Consider the following 17,523-nt stretch of genomic DNA (forward strand, 5'->3'; position numbering starts at 1 on the left):
TACAATGTATCAATTCATTTGGGACTATTTCAGGATGTAAGATTAACTTTGCAAAATCGGAGGCTATGCCTTTGGGGAACCTTAAGGATGTGCCAGAAGTTGAAGGTAGCCCTAAGTTCCCTTTTAAGTGGTTACGGGCAGGGTTCCGATACCTAGGCATTTTTATTATCCCCAGATTTGATCGATTATTTCGGACTAACTTTGCTCACTTGCTCAGCAATACTGGGTGAGATCTCCAGCGTTGGGAGGCTCTTCCGATTTCATGGCTGGGCCGAATATCTCTCATTAAGATGAATATTCTTCCTCGTTTGCTTTATCCCATGCGTGTGCTCCCTATAATGTTTCCCAGGTCAACGCTACGGAAGCTTATGGGGTGGCTTGGTTCCATTGTCTGGCATCGTGGGCGGCCCCTCATCAAATTTACTAAATTGTGGTTCCCTCAAGGAGGGGGAGGAGTTGATTTCCCAGACATCCCCACCCCTCCAACCATAACAGGGACAGAATGCCCCTGGTGCTCACCTTCCACCCTACAAACCTTTGCATAAACGAAATCATCCACCGACATTTCCGCCACCTCCAAAAAGACCACACCAACAGGGATATATTTCCCTCCCCACCCCTTTCCACCTTCCGCAAAGACCGTTCCCTCTGTGACTACCTGGTCAGGTCCACGCCCCCCTAAAACCCACCCTCCCATCCTGGCACTTTCCCCTGCCACCGCAGGAACTGTAAAACCTGTGCCCACACCTCCTCCCTCACCTCTATCCAAGGCCCTAAAGGAGTCTTCCGCATCCATCAAAGTTTTACCTGCACATCCACTAATATCACGTATTGTATCCGTTGCTCCCGATGCGGTCTCCTCTACATTGGGGAGACTGGACGCCTCCTAGCAGAGCGCTTTAGGGAACATCTCCAAGACACCCGCACCAATCAACCACACCGCCCCGTGGCCCAACATTTCAACTCCCCTCCCACTCTGCCGAGGACATGAAGGTCCTGGGCCTCCTTCACCGCCGCTCCCTCACCACCAGACGCCTGGAGGAAGAACGCCTCATCTTCCGCCTCGGAACACTTCAACCCCAGGGCATCAATGTGGACTTCAACAGTTTCCTCATTTCCCCTTCCCCCACCTCACCCGAGTTCCAAACTTCCAGCTCAGCACTGTCCCCATGACTTGTCCGGACTTGTCCAACCTGCCTGTTTCCTTTTCCACCTGTCCACTCCACCCTCCTGCCTGACCTATCACCTTCATCCCCTCCCCCACTCACCCATTGTACTCTATGCTACTCTCTCCCCACCCCCACCCTCCCCTAGCTTATCTCTCCACGCTTCAGGCTCACTGCCTTTATTCCTGATGAAGGGCTTTTGCCCAAAACGTCGATTTCGCTGCTCGTTGGATGCTGCCTGAACTGCTGTGCTCTTCCAGCACCACTGATCCAGAATCTGGTTTCCAGCATCTGCAGTCATTGTTTTTACCTTAGTTGATTTTAACCCTACTGCGAATCCTCTTGCAAGGATGCCTGCCTTGAAGAAGTTTTCCTCCTCTCTCTACAAGAATCTCAGGGAGTCCCTCTCCCACTGCAACTCCCAGGTCATTTCCTCTGCCCTGAAGCTCTTCAACCATGTCGTGAAACAAACTCGGTACCACAGCCACATTTGCTTCCTCAGTGCCTGCCTCCGTAACCAACTCACCCCACACGGACTCCGGACCACCTTTAAACCAGCAGAGTTCTGAACCAAACAGGACGAAAAGTACAGACTACAGATTGAAAAACACCAGCAACAGTTCTCTTTCAGGATCCTCCGCTCCACGCTTGCAGCAATGCGCCGGCACCTAACCTCTCTACAGTCAGCCCTGCCTCAGCTGAGGGCCACACTCTCTCAGAATTGCAAAGGACCCACTCTGTACAACATCCTCAGGAGAATTCATACTCTCAACAAACAGTATTTCAATTCCATCTCAAACATCAAAAACTGTCAGTACAACAAACTTTTATCCACCCACCTCCATAACCAGCGCTCCTCAAACATTCCAGAAGATTCCCCTGGCCTCGGAAACGCCATTAGCCATGCAGCTGATGCAGCTACCACCCCCACTCTGATTGATGATGTCACTTCCGCCCCCCCATCATGGCCACTCCCACAGCCACTTCCGGCCATCACATCATCGCTTATGCCACATGCTCAGTGACTTCCGCCACCCCTACTGCCGTGTCTGCCACCACTTCCGCCCACACCAGCGCCACTCACCTGCATTCTGCTGACACACCCCCCCACAGACCCCACTGTCACTATCCCCACCCCCCAGAACCCCGAGGGGAACACTACCCCTACTCATGACTCCACCCCCATTCTCCCCACCATCACACCCACTCCAGTTACTGGCTCTGACCCCACTCCCAGCTCCACACCTACTCTAGATACCAGCTCCCAGCCCTGTCGAGTTTTCATCATCCCTCCAGACCTCCCCCTCACTGAGGACAAACGATCAGTCCTCAGCAAAGGACTCATCTTCATCCCCCTCTGTCCACGCATCAATGAATTTAATACACGCCGTGACGTCAAACAATTCTTCCATCGCCTCCGCCTCCGAGCTTACTTTCACAATCAGGACTCCCACCCACCTTCCGAGGACCCCTTCACCCACCTCCAACACAGTGCATCCACCTGGACACCCCACGCTGGCCTATTACCTGCCCTCGACCTCTTCATTTCCAACTGCCGCCGGGACATTAACCGCCTCAACCTGTCTACCCCCCTCCCCCACTCTAACCTCTCACCCTCACAACGCGCAGCCCTCCAATCCCTCTGCTCCAATCCCAACCTCACCATTAAGCCAGCAGATAAAGGGGGCCATGGTAGTCTGGCGCACTGACCTCTACACCGCTGAAGCCAAATGCCAACTCGAGGACACCTCTTCATACTGCCCCCTTGACCATGACCCCACCCCCCATCACCAAACCATCATCTCCCAGACCATACAGAACCTCATCACTTCAGGACATCTCCCACCCACAGCTTCCAACCTTTTAGTCTGGGAATCCCGCACTGCCTGGTTCTACCTCCTTCACAAGATCCACAAGCTTGACCACCCTGGCCGACCCATTGTCTCAGCATGCTCCTGCCCACTGAACTCATCTCTACCTACCTCGACACTGTCCTATCCCCCCTAGTCCAGGAACTCCCCACATACGTTTGAGACACCACCCACGACCTCCACCTCCTCCAAGACTTCTGTTTCCCCGACCCCCAACGCCTCATCTTCACCATGGATATCCAATCCCTCTATACCTCCATCCGCCATGACCAGGGCCTCCAAGCCCTCTGTTTATTCCTCTCCAGACATCCCCAACAGTACCCTTCCACCGACACTCTCATTCGTTTGGCCGAACTGGTCCTCACCCTTAACAATTTCTCCTTAGAATCCTCCCACTTCCTCCAGACCAAAGGCGTAGCCATGGGCACATGTATGGGCCCCAGCTATGCCTGTCTCTTTGTTGGCTACGTAGAACAGTTGATCTTCCGTAATTACACCGGCACAACTCTTCCTCCGCTACATTGATGACTGCATCGACGCCACCTCGTGCTCCCGCGAGGACGTTGAGCAATTCATCAACTTCACCAACACATTCCACCCTGACCTTAAATTTACCTGGACCATCTCTGACACCTCCCTCCCCTTCCTGGACGTCTCCATCTCCATTAATGACGACCGACTTGACACTGACAGTTTTTACAAACCCACCGTCTCCCACAGCTACCTGGATTACACCTCTTCCCACCCTATCTCTTGCAAAAATGCCATCCCGTATTCCCAATTCCTCCGCCTCCGCCGTATCTGCTCCCAGGAGGACCAGTTCCACCATAGAACACACCAGATGGCCTCCTTCTTTAGAGACCGCAATTTCCCTTCCCACGTGGTTAAAGATGCCCTCCAACACATCTCGTACACATCCCGCACCTCCACCCTCAGACCCCACCCCTCCAACTGTAACAAGGACAGAACGCTCCCTGGGGCTCACCTTCTACCTACAAACCTCCGCATAAACAAAATTATCCGCCGACATTTCCACCACCTCCAAAAAGACCCCACCACCAGGGATATATTTCCCTCCCCACCCCTTTCCGCCTTCTGCAAAGACAATTCCCTCCGTGACTACCTGGTCAGGTCCACGCCCCCCCTACAACCCACCCTCCCATCCTGGCACTTTCCCCTGCCACCGCAGGAACTGTAAAACCTATGCTCACACCTCCTCCCTCACCTCCATCCAAGGCCCTCAAGGAACCTTCCACATCCATCAAAGTTTTACCTGCACATCCACTAATATCATTTATTGTATCCGTTGCTCCCGATGCGGTCTCCTCTACATTGGGGAGACTGGGTGCCTCCTAGCAGAGCGCTTTAGGGAACATCTCCGAGACACCCGCACCAATCAACCACACTGCCCCGTGGCCCAACATTTCAACTCCCCCTCCCATTCTGCCGAGGACATGAAGGTCCTGGGCCTCCTTCACCGCCGCTCCCACACCACCAGACGCCTGGAGGAAGAACGCCTCATCTTCCGCCTCGGAACACTTCAACCCCAGGGCATCAATGTGGACTTCAACAGCTTCCTCACTTCCCCTTCCCCCACCTCACCTGAGTTTCAAACTTCCAGCTCAGCACTGTCCCCATGACTTGTCCGGACTTGTCCGACCTGCCTGTCTCCTTTCCCACCTATCCACTCCACCCTCTCCTCCCTGACCTATCACCTTCATCCCCTCCCCCACTCACCCATTGTATTCTATGCTACTCTCTCCCCACCCCCACCCTCCCCTAGCTTATCTCTCCACGCTTCAGGCTCACTGCCTTTATTCCTGATGAAGGGCTTTTGCCCGAAACGTCGATTTCGCTGCTCGTTGGATGCTGCCTGAACTGCTGTGCTCTTCCAGCACCACTAATCCAGAATCAGGAGGTTGAAAATGTGTTGCTGGTTAAAGCACAGCAGGTCAGGCAGCATCCAAGGAATAGGAAATTCGACGTTTCGGGCATAAGCCCTTCATCAGGAATGAGGAGAGAGTGCCAGGCAGGCTAAGATAAAAGGTAGGGAGGAGGGACTTGGGGGAGGGGCGATGGAGATGTGATAGGTGGAAGGAGGTCAAGGTGAGGGTGATAGGCCGGAGTGGGGTGGGGGCGGAGAGGTTAGGAAGAAGATTGCAGGTTGGGAGGGCGGTGCTGAGTTGAGGGAACCGACTGAGACAAGGTGGGGGGAGGGGAAATGAGGAAACTGGAGAAATCCGAGTTCATCCCTTGTGGTTGGAGGGTTCCCAGGCGGAAGATGAGGCATTCTTCCTCCAACCGTCGTGTTGCTATGTTTTGCCGGTGGAGGAGTCCAAGGACCTGCATGTCCTTGGTGGAGTGGGAGGAAGAGTTAAAGTGTTGAGCCACGGGGTGGTTGGGTTGGTTGGTCTGGGCCTCCCTGAGGTGTTCTCTGAAACGTTCCGCAAGTAAGCGGCCCGTCTCCCCAATGTAGAGGAAGCCACATCGGGTGCAGCGGATGCAATAGATGATGTGTGTGGAGGTACAGGTGAACTTGTGGCGGATATGGAAGGATCCCTTGTGGCCTTGGAGGGAAGTGAGGGAGGAGGTGTGGGCGCAAGTTTTACATTTCCTGCGGTTGCAGGGGAAGGTGCCGGGAGTGGAGGTTGGGTTGGTGGGGGGTGTGGACCTGACGAGGGAGTCACGAAGGGAGTGGTCTTTGCGGAACGCTGATAGGGGAGGGGAGGGAAATATATCCCTGGTGGTGGGGTCCGTTTGGAGGTGGCGGAAATGACGGCGGATGATACGCTGTATACGGAGGTTGGTGGGGTGGTATGCATCGTTGATCACGTTTGGGGGGAATCTGCGGTCCTTGAAGAAGGAGGCCATCTGGGCTGTGCGGTGTTGGAACTGGTCCTTTGCATCGTCGATCACGTTTGGGGGTATCAATTGAGTTCCCTGCTGTTCCTTTGTGATTGGGTAGGTAACGATCCAAACTCAATATGGCCGGATATTGAGGCCTCCCAGGCAAAGTGCCCTCTTATTAATCTGTTGTTCATGGATAAGATGAGGACAGCTATGGACCACTGCCGGAACCCCATTGTCATTAGTACAGTCAGGGCATGGAGGGTGATGCGTCAGAGTGAGGGTTGTTTATCCAAGACTTCGCCACTTACATCTATAGTTGGCATGCCAGGGTTCTGACCAGGGATGGTGGATTCAGGGTTCAAACTCTGGGCAGCGAGAGGAGCTTCTAGTTTGGGAGACTTGTATTGAGGGGGAGGTTATGATGTCTTTGAGCAACTGAGCTGCAAATACGGGTTGCGCAGAAGAGATATTTTCCGGTTTTTTTCAGGTTAGGGATTTCATCCAGAAGAAGACTATGTTTCTCACTAAGCCCTATAAGCCCAATACAGAGAGGATGTTGCTACGCTCCACAAGCACCCTTTTGGTTAGTGCCCTCTATCGCCTGCTGGGTGGCAGGGCCTGGCAGGATATTAACTGGTTTTGTGAGGTCTGGGAGCAAGAGCTGGGAGTGAAGATCTCTTCTGAAACATGGGAGAACATATGGAAGAATGCTTGAAAGATCTCAATCTGTAATAGGCTGTGCACTACACAGTTAAAAGTTCTGCACAGGGCTCATCTGGCACCAGACCGTCTGGCGAAGTTTAAAAAAGGGGGAATCTTCAGTGTGCCCCAAGTGCAAAATATGTGTAAAAAAGCAAATTACTGCGGATGCTGGAATCTGAAACCAAAAGAGAAAATGCTGGAAAATCTCAGCAGGTCTGGCAGCATCTGTACGGAGAGAAAAGAGCTGACGTTTTGAGTCTAACTGACCCTTTGTCAAAGCTGTGACAAAGGGTCAGTTATACTCGAAACGTCAGCTCTTTTCTCTCTTTACAGATGCTGCCAGACCTGCCGAGATTTTCCAACATTTTCTCTCTTTGGATAAAATAAGTGTAGGTATTCTTACCCATTGCTTCTGGACATGCCACAGGCTCCGTGTTTATTGGAGAGCTGTGGTGGGAGAGATAGGGAAGGTATTGAGGACTGAAGTCAAAGTAGACTCGATATCTCTCCTCTTAGGTCTACCGAATTTACCATCTTTAGACGGGCATGGGAAGAAACCATTTAATATTCTTGCATACTGTGCATGGAAGAATATTCTGATGAATTGGGTGTCTGAGAACCCGCTGGACTTGCTGGGATGACAGAAATTAATTATGGAGCACATTCCCTTGGACTTCTTTACAAACATGGTGCACCACACAACAGGCCATTTTTATAAGACATGGCAGCCCTACTTGAGTGATTTGGAGAGAGATTTGTCAGTTATCTTAACTAGGGTGTTTGTTTAACCAGGATGGTTAGGTTTGTCAAGCCCTGGGCCCAGGAGGGGGGCTCCTGAGTTAATACGGATAGATGTATATACAATGCTCCCGTTCCTTTGTTTGGGAACCTTGCGCTGAGCATAGCTGTTCTGTATTGTGTTTTTTTTGGGTTTTTTTGCTTTTTTTTAATCTATTAGCTATTTACTTATTTATTGGTGATGCTTTGCACAGTGTTCAGGTTTGTTTTGTATTATAGGGTAGGTTAGTAATTAGTAGACTGCAGTTGTATTACAATTTGTGCTCTTTTTCTTTGTATTATACTGATATTTGTTATTGATTGCATTTTTTCAACAATTTTACATGTTTGTAAAGTTAAAAACATTTGCTAATAAAATATTTGCAAAAAATATTACAAACAATTACAGACAAGTTACAATTAAAGTTACCATTCCTACATTACAAGCAGTGAAATAGATACAGATTTCATAATTTAGGTGTTTCATTGGGGTCTTGGGACCATGAAAAGAATAAGATTACTTTGGTACTATTCCATCTTACATCTTTTGGGGATGAATTTAGTCAAACTTCAGCATTGTCTAGATTTCTCTGGTTGTGGTGGTAATCCATTCAGGTATTGGACAAATAGTGTCAGGGTTTTTCAGCACTTAATGGCTACACTTGTTATAAGAGTTTAAACAGAAGGACAATGTGAGACGGAGGCTTTAAGCCCGAGCACAGCCTGTGCTTCTGTTTTTAGATTAGATTACTTCCAGTGTGGAAACTAGGCCATTCAGCCCAACAAGTCCACACCAACCCTCCGAAGAGCAACCCACCCAGACCCATTCCCCTACATTTACCCCATTCACCTAACACTACGGGCAATTTAGCACGGCCAATTCACCTAATCTGCACATTTTTTGACTGTGGGAGGAAACCGGAGCACCCTGAGGAAACCCACGCAGACATGGGGAGAATGTGCAAACTCCACACAGTCGGTTGCCTGAGGCGGGAATTGAACCCGAGTCTCTGGTGCTGTGAGGCAGCAGTGCGAACCCACTGTGCCACTGTGCCACCCAATTCTTGTGACCTGAGCAGTTTGGATAAGTGTGAGACTGAGGTTTCCCATGCGCACAGCAGATTCGAACAAGGAATAAAAGTCGATGTGATGAACAATGGATCATGGACAGGGAGTCCGACAGTGATGAAGAATCTGAGGAGAAACATTCAGTTATTTGTTTTTTTTTTGTATAACTCTCCACCTGATCATCCAACACCAGTCCATTTGGATGTATGCATCCACGATTTTTGAGACTTGTCCCTCTGCCAGGATATAATCGCTTAACTTTGTCCAGGGGAACGTGCTTAGTTGACTCGCGTGGCAAAATCCTGAGCATTCAGTTGGCTTTCTTCACACCATTCTTTGAGAGCATTGAGAATTCCCTGAATCCATTGGCTGCACCCTACAGCCTGGATTGTTGAACCCTTACATTATCCAAGTATTCCCAGCATTTAGGGCCAGGAGAGAGCATTATAATGGGAATTAAGAAAATAATTGAGGACTGACAATGTGGGAGAGTCAGAGTCAAAAGGTGTGGCGCTGGAAAAGCACAGCAGGTCAGGCAAGATTGGAGGAACAGGGCAGTCAATGTTTCAGGCATAAGCCCTTCATCAGGAACGTGGAGGGGGAAGGGGACTGAGTGATAAATTGGGGGTGGGGGTGGGGCTGGGGGAAGGTAGCTGTGAAGGTGATAGGAGGATGCAAGTAAGGGGTAATTGTAATAGATTGGTGGGGAGGGTGGAGTGGAGAAATGGGAAGGAAAATGTAGTGTTCAAGAGGGCAGTGCAGAGTTGGAGGTTTGGACCTGGGATAAGGTGGAGGGAGGGGAGATTTGGAAACTAGTGAAGTTGATGTTGATGCTGTGTATCTGAAGGGTAAGGCTGAAGATGAGATGTTCTTCCTCCAGGCATCAGGTGGTTAGGATTTGGAAGTGGAGGAGGCCCAGGACTTGGATGTCCTTGGGGGAGTGGGAGGGAGAATTGAAGTGGTCAGCCACAGGGTGGTAAGGTTGTTTGTTGTGTGCGTCCCAGTGATGTTCCCTGAAATGCTACATGAGTTGGTATCCTAGATCTCCGATGTAGAGGAGACCACATTGAGAGCAACAGGCACAGTAGATGAGAGGGGTGGATGTGCAGGAAAATCTTTGCTGGATATGAAAAGATCCTTTGGGGCCTTGGATGGGGGTGAGAGACGAGGTGTGGGTGCAGGTTTTACACCTCTTGCAGCAGCAAGGGAGGGTGCTGGGTGTGGAGACTGGGTTGGTGGGGTGTGGACCTAACAAGGAAGTCACTGAGGGAATGGTCTCTGCGGAATGCAGATAGTGGTGGGGTGGAAATGATGGAGGATAATGTGCTGAAGCCGGAGATGGTGGGGTGGAAGATGAGGACCAGGGAGGTTCGATCCTTGTTGTGGTTGGAGGGTTGAGGTTCAAGGATAGAGGTGCAGGAAGTGGAGGGGATTCTCTAGGGGGCATTCTTGATCATCTTTGAAATAGGGAGCCATGGGATGTCCTGGAGTAGAATTGCTCCTCCAAAGAGCAGATATAGTGGAGGCAGAGGAACTGGGAGTAACTAATCATGTTTTTAGAGGAGGTGGGGTGGGAGGAGGGGTAGCTAAGGTAGCTGTGGAATTCAGTGAGTTTGAAATGGATGTTTGTGTTTAGTTGGTCCCTTGCTACCGGACAAGATGCAAAATCTGCATCCACACTCTCCCCTCACCTCAATCCAAGGCCCCGAAGGATCATTTCACATCCAGCAGAGATTTTCCTGCACATCCAAACACCTCAACTACTACGTCTGTTGCTCTCGATGTAGTCTCCTCTGCATTGGAGAGAGAGGACGCCAACTCATGGAGCATTTCAGGGAACATCTCTGGGACACACACACATGAAACAACCCCACCACCCCCACTTCAACTCCCCCTCCCTTCAACTTCTCTGAGGATGTGCAAGCCCTGGGCCTCCTCTCCTGTCAAATCAAAGTCACTCACCAACTGGAGGAAGAATGCCTCACCTTCCACCTTGGGACCCTCCACGGCATCAATGTCGACTTCACCAGTTTCCTCATCTCCCCTCCCTTCATCCCAGATCCAGCCCTGCAACTCGTCACCGCTCTCTTGACCTATCTTACCTGTCCTTCTTTCTTCCCACCTATCCGTTCCACCCTCTCCACCAACTTAACACAATTACCCCCACCTGCATCCACCTTCCCAGGTACCTACCCCAGCATCACCCCTACCCCCATTTATCTCTCATTCCCCCTTCCCCCTCCACATTTGCAATGAAGAGCTTATGCCCGAAACATCGACTCTCCTGCTCCTCGGATGCTGCCTTAATGGCTGTACTTTGCCAGTACCATAATTTTCGAAATAATTGATGCTGGTTGAGTCCCCATGACAGACCAGCTGTTAATTGAGCACTTTCGGAAAGGTAACCACGGCATGTTATGAATTAGACTGATAAGCAATTTATGATTGTCATTTGGTCTTGTTGTGTGGTCAATTTGCATAGACTGGAAACAAATTGCGCCTGTTTCAACTTCACAAAGTGAGCAAAAACCATTGTCTGGTTCAATCCTCCTTACAATACCGTGGTCCATCTGAGTCATCTTGTCTGGCTTAACTTCAGCTTGGCAGTTAACTGCCAGTTATTATCTAACTGGTGCACTCTTCATTGACAATGCTTCTAGCATTCACTTTGCAGGCAATCAACACTCTCTTCTCTCTAAGTTGTTCCCCTTCACACTGATATTCTCGCAAATGTACTGATCAATCCAAGACTAAAAATACGTTGTTTTTCAGGAAGATTCAACTTCTACACTACCAGATGACTATTAATTAAAGGATAATTATAATGTGGAACTTTACACTCTATTTTTTCATGTGTTGACTGGAACAGTAAAAGGGCAGAAAGGGGCAAGTGTTTCTAAATTGTATTCAGGACAATTTTCGACATCAGTATATTACTAATTCAATGTGGAAGCAGGGCATCACCGGTTCTGATTCTGATTCTGTGGAATGAAGTGGATCAAGTGGTTTAACTTTCAGGATACAAACATTCAGGGGACGGTGATCATTGGATCATGTCGGCTACGGGAAAGATGCATTCCAAAGTAAAATTAATTAATTAGGGAAAAACCAATTTCATTGGCATCAGAACTGATTTAGCCCAGATAAATTGGAATCAAAGATTGACAGGCAAACATATTCACAATGGATTGTCTTTAGGTACATCCCACAAGGGACGAAAATCAAATAAATCCCGGATGACAACAAAAATTAAGAATGAAACAAGAGAGAATGTGATCAATATTGGGTGGATTACACAATTGAAAACTGGGTGCATATAGAGGATTTGAAAGATAAGTGAAAAACAAACAAAAAGAATCAAAGAGATAGAAGGTGAAGAGACAGACAGCTAACACCAAACTGAATCCTAAAGTCTTTAGAGCATGGAAGTAATAAAAAATTAGTAAAGAGATGAGAGGGTCTTATTAGTGTCCTAAAAGGGATTTACATATTGAGATTGGAGCTACTGAAGGTATTTGTAATCACTTAGGAAACCCAAGTGGACAGGAACATCCTTTATTGTTGAACACTAAAATAGTGCCACAACTTGCGGTGTGCATAGGTCAGTCCCAGTCTGAGACAGACAGTTCTACACACCCATCCCTAGGCCTGCTTCTTTTCGTCCCAAGAGGGCCTTGTAAATGCACCCAGTTTGGAGCCAGATCCATGATCCTGAGATTAAGCGTCCCATTAAGAGTTACATTAGGAGCTAGTCAGGCATGTTTGAATCAGCTTTATTTATTTATTTTTAATGTTCCCCCTCCCCCCCCACTGCACCCAAGAGAGCTCAGTAGTTTTTGTTTACCCCATAATATGTATGTGGGTAAACCAGGAAAACAGCCATGTTGCTAATGAAACATTAACCTGGGCCTACATTCTCAAAGGCTCACGTGATGAGTTCCAGCTGGGAAGGCCATTACCCATTACCTGAGCTCTACAAGCTGATTAATTAGTCATTCCCCATGGGCTTTGTAGGGGTTATCACAGTATTAAATGAATACATTGTATGTGTGGACGAAGAAGGAACTGTCCAATTTAGAAAGAGGAGATAGCTGAGTTTCCTGATGAAGGGCTTATGCTCGAAACGTCGAATTCTCTATTCCTGAGATGCTGCCTGGCCTGCTGTGCTTTGATCAGCAACACATTTTCAGCTGAGATAGCTGAGACACTGGGTGGACTAAAAATGGTTATATTATTAGATAGATTGGCTGCATTTAGAGTCAATAATTCACCAGGATCAGATGGGATATATTCAAGGAAACTAGGGAAGTGTAAGGAGACCTAAGTTTAATATTGTTGGGTTTTTGACTTTGTTTGTTTAAATTTTTAAAGTTTCTCTTCTTACAAACACTTATTCTGCAAGTCTAACAAAGCCAAAATGCCATTTTGTCTGAATACAGAAGCCATTATGACATTGCACATTGATAATCCCAGAACACTGACAAACTATAAATACTCCAGCTAGAGGACCATTGACTCAGAGAAGGAAGTTCTTTGGCCTACCTGGGACTCGTTGATCTTCCAGACCAAGGAGTTGACCTTGACCAAGTGTGGCAGACTGGCACATTCCAAGATCCAGGATTACGTGCTGAGGGATGCATTAAAGCTTGGGACCACTGCCACCAAGACGCAGTGGGGAAATATAATTAATATAAAAAATACACATCAATGATAGTGTAATTGAAGGACATATAATTAATAATCAGTGGTGAATAAAGCCTGCATTTTTATTAATACTAATTACATTATTAACTGTCTGTATTTTAAATTGTATGGTTAAAATAGACAGAGAAAGACAGGAGAAAAATATCTCTCGTGTCATATCAGTAGTTGTCCTTGGCACTAAAGTTTTAAGCACATTTATGAATCATTATTTACGGATAGCTATTGATAGAGAAAAAAATCCAACACAATGGAAAAAGGGGAGATTGGGCTTAAGTGAGTTTGTGATATCATGGACAAATGGCCTTTTCTATAATTATTCTAGATTTGATGAAATGTACGAGGATACCATCATTAAATACAACTAATGGTGCCATGTCAATAAAACCTCACAAAGACTACAAATAATTCTTCAACAAGACATTTTCTTCATTTAATTTCCTTATGATGTGGGTGAGCTGGCAAACTAGTATTTATTTTTAATTTTAAAAATATACTTAATTCATATATGATCTCTAAGTAAATGCAAGTACAGAATTTGTAGAAAATATAGTGGAATTTTGACATTTCTCATGAGAGCTTCAATCCAGTTGCAACAAAAAGACATTTTCTAATCATGAAAGGGAGCTATTGATATTAGCATTAAAGCTATATCGGTATCTCAGAACATAAGAGACCCTTGTTAATCTTCAGCAGGAAGACCTCATTGGTCTTTCCCCACTGCGTCTTGGTGGCGGTGGTCCCAAGCTTTAATGCATCCCTCAGCACGTAGTCCTGGACCTTGGAATGTGTCAGTCTGCCACACTCGGTCAGGGTCAACTTCTGGGTCTGGAAGATCAACAAGTCTCAGGCAGACCAAAGAACCTCCTTCTCTGAGTCAATGGTCCTCCAGGCGTAGTTGATGTTTGTCTCAGTGTACAACCTGGGGAACAAATAATAGAGCATAGAGTCCCGTGTCACGGAGCTGTTCGGGACTAACTTCGATAAAAACCACTGCAACTTCCTCCAGACTTCCTTTGCAAAGACACATTCTAGAAGGCGATATGTGACATCTCTACACCCCGCAGCTGCTTTAACGGCAGTGTGCCTTGGCAGAGGCATACTGGGTGTACAAGTAGGATCTCACAAATAGTATCCTTCTCACCATCAGTCAAGCGATCTCTCAATGCTCGGTGAAAAGTTCTGGTGATGAGGCAGACTGAGTTGATGTTTGCCTCTTTTTAATTTCAAAAATATACATTATTCATAAAATATTTTGATGATCCGTACAATTGGTCATGCCATACGTACGTAAACATTCCATTTCTTTGCATACAGAGACAGAGTAATCATTCATATATACAGGTCTGTATGATTACTACCTACATATTTAGCTGGGGGGGGGTCAGCGGAGCCCCCTTACTGTGTCGGCTCCCTGTGCTTAGGCAGGCAAATGTTACACCGCCTTGGCGGCAGCTGCCCCAAGCTTCAGCGTGTCCCTCAACACATAGTCCTGGACCTTGGAATGTGCCAGTCTGCAACACTCAGTCGGGGTCAACTCCTTTAGCTGGAAGATCAACAGGTAATCTGACCGCCCAGAGAGTGTCCTTCACTGAGTTGATGATCCTCCAGGCACAGTTGATGTTCGTCTCGGTGTGTGTCCCGGGGAACAGACCGTAGAGCACGGAATCCCGCGTCATGGCGCTGCTCGGAACGAACCTCGACAAACATCACTGTATTCCTCTCCAGACTTCTTCTGTGTAGACACATTCCAGAAGGAGGTGTGTGACAGTCTCGTCCCCCTCGGCAGCCACTTCGAGGACAGCATGTGGTGTGGCTGAGAGACCGGACGTGCATAAAGGATCTCACAAGCAGAGCCCTTCTCATCACCAGCCAAGCCATGTCTTGATGCTTGTTGGAAAGTTCTGGCGATGAAGCATTCTGCCAAATGACTTTGACAGTCTGCTCAGGAAACTGCTCGACAGGATCCGCTCTCTCCTTTTCCTGAAGGGTCTCAAGGACACTACGTACTGACCACTTCCTGATGGACTTGTGGTCAAAGGTGTTTTTCTTCATAAACTTCTCCACGAAGGACAGGTGATACGGAACGGTCCAACTACTTGGAGCGTTCCGCGGCAGCGAGGCCAGGCCCATCCTTCGCAACACCGGGGACAGGTAGAACCTCAGTACGTAGTGACACTTAATGTTTGCGTGTTCAGGGGATCCATGCACAGCTTGATGCAGCCACATACATAGGTGACCATCAGGGTGAGGGGGAAATTGGGTGTGTTACTGAATCGATGTTTGTCTCAGTGTGCCAAGCTGTCCAGGAGGTACACTGTATTGAACTGGAATTATTTGGACTTACACCAGGTAAGGATACCGCTCCACTTTCTGAAGAACATTACTATATAAAAGGTTTCTTCTCTCTTTTTCTCATTCCCTTATATTATTATGTATGTTAATACTACTTTTATGTTTGGTGATGTTTCAAAAAGAGTAAAATCCTTATGATCTGATGAAGTATGTTTATTTGAGATGCTCACGTTCTGTAAATCAAATTGGGGTTAACTGCACTTTTAAAATGTGACCACAAGATGGAGATATTTGGCCAATCATACAATTTTAAAACGCTCCTAATAGTTGGAAATCTCAAATTGAAACAGGAGTAAACGCTGTAAGGGGAAAAAAATGACAAGCTAAATTTGCAACTGGAAACTTAGTCAGAAGCAGAATGGGAAGGTAGAAATACAGTTAAATGTGCCTGAATAAAACTACCAGTCAACTCGACTCCTGGCTCAATTTGTTTAGCCTTGTGGGAGAATCTAGAATGAAGGGGTGATAGTTTAAAAATATAGGGTGCCCATTTAAAACAGAGTTGAGAAAACATTTTTTTCTCTGGGAGGTATGAGTGACTTTGGAATTCCCTTCCTCAAAAGACAGTGTCTGAAGAATCTTTAAATATTTTTAAAGCAGAGGTAGCTGGTTTCTTGATTACTAAGGAGATTTTGGGGATATAGAGGACTATACAGTTGAGATTAAAATCAATCAGCTGTGATCTTATTAAATAAGGGAACAGGCTCAAAAGCCTAAGTGGCTTACTCTTGTCCCTTATTTGTGTGCACTGCCAAAATCCTGGGCATTATCATTGACTAGATACTGAATTGGATCAGCCAAATAAATATTTTGGCTGTGAAAACAGGTCAGAGGCGTGAAATTCTGCAGTAATTCATCTTGTGACTCTCAAAGCTTGTCCATCATCTAAAAGGCAGAAATCTGGAGTGTGATAGAATATTCCCCACTTGCTTGCATGGATGCAGCTTCAATAACACTCAAGAAGTCTGACACCATCCAGGAAAAAGCACCCTGTTTGATTTGGATTTGTTTGGCATCGAGACAGATTTTATTGTAAATATAATGATAGGAAGTCGTACTCTAAAAGAGACAGCTGTTTTCCGTGCCTGTAGCTGGCTAGTTATCTGTTGAAATTTGGAAATTGTTTGAGATGCTTTGCCCCTCCAAAGTTATGCAATAATGACCTCTTGCTGTCTGACTCACCACTCAACTATCCTGAAGAATCTGAACTTTCTACATCCGCACTTTGATAACGCACTTCTAACTGTGTGAAACTTATAATTACTACTTTTCCAGTCATGAAAAACAATTGCCTTTCAAGTGAGAAGCCTTCTTCTTCCAGCTATTACTACTGTTGGGAGATTTTTCAAAATGTAATAGACGGTTTCACATTTTCTCTGTCCTCATTACCTCAAATATTTCTTTCCCCTTCTGAACCTGTTTTGATATTGAATGAAACATTCTACCTGACACTTCTGGTTTGAGTATTGCACTGCCCCTTTAACAAGTCTGCTATCTGATTGGTTAAGGAGATAAATACATGCTGGCCTTGTTTGCCCAGCTCCCAGACACTCAGTTGAGGGCAGTGCTCTTGTTGAATGTTGACTGGCAGCACATTAACATGTGAAAGTCCAAAGAAACCCATGGACACTTCAACTCTAACCCTGTCTCGGAGTAAGCTTTCATATTATAGCTTGAAACACTTACAACTAATTTAAACAATTTCTAACTCCTAACACTTATTTAGGATGAAATTAGACCAGGGCTATCTTACTGATAAATTCTGTCCAAGCCAGTCAATCCTGCAAATGCTTAGTCTTTGGTCAGGAGAATTCACATAATGATCTCATAGCAGTAGATCCATGTGAGAATGTTAGTTCCTCCATACAGCCAGCTGAATTTCAGTAAGTCATCACTATGCTTTAAACATCCAATGTATTTTTTGGGTCCAGGATTTTGCTCTCCCGAAAATATACTTCTCCCTTGAAGGAATATATGGAGTCCACGGGATAGAAATGCTTAAACTGAATGAGTTATTAACTTTACAACTTAAT

Source organism: Hemiscyllium ocellatum, chromosome 1 (assembly GCF_020745735.1).
Source record: "Hemiscyllium ocellatum isolate sHemOce1 chromosome 1, sHemOce1.pat.X.cur, whole genome shotgun sequence".
Lineage (NCBI taxonomy): Eukaryota > Metazoa > Chordata > Chondrichthyes > Orectolobiformes > Hemiscylliidae > Hemiscyllium > Hemiscyllium ocellatum.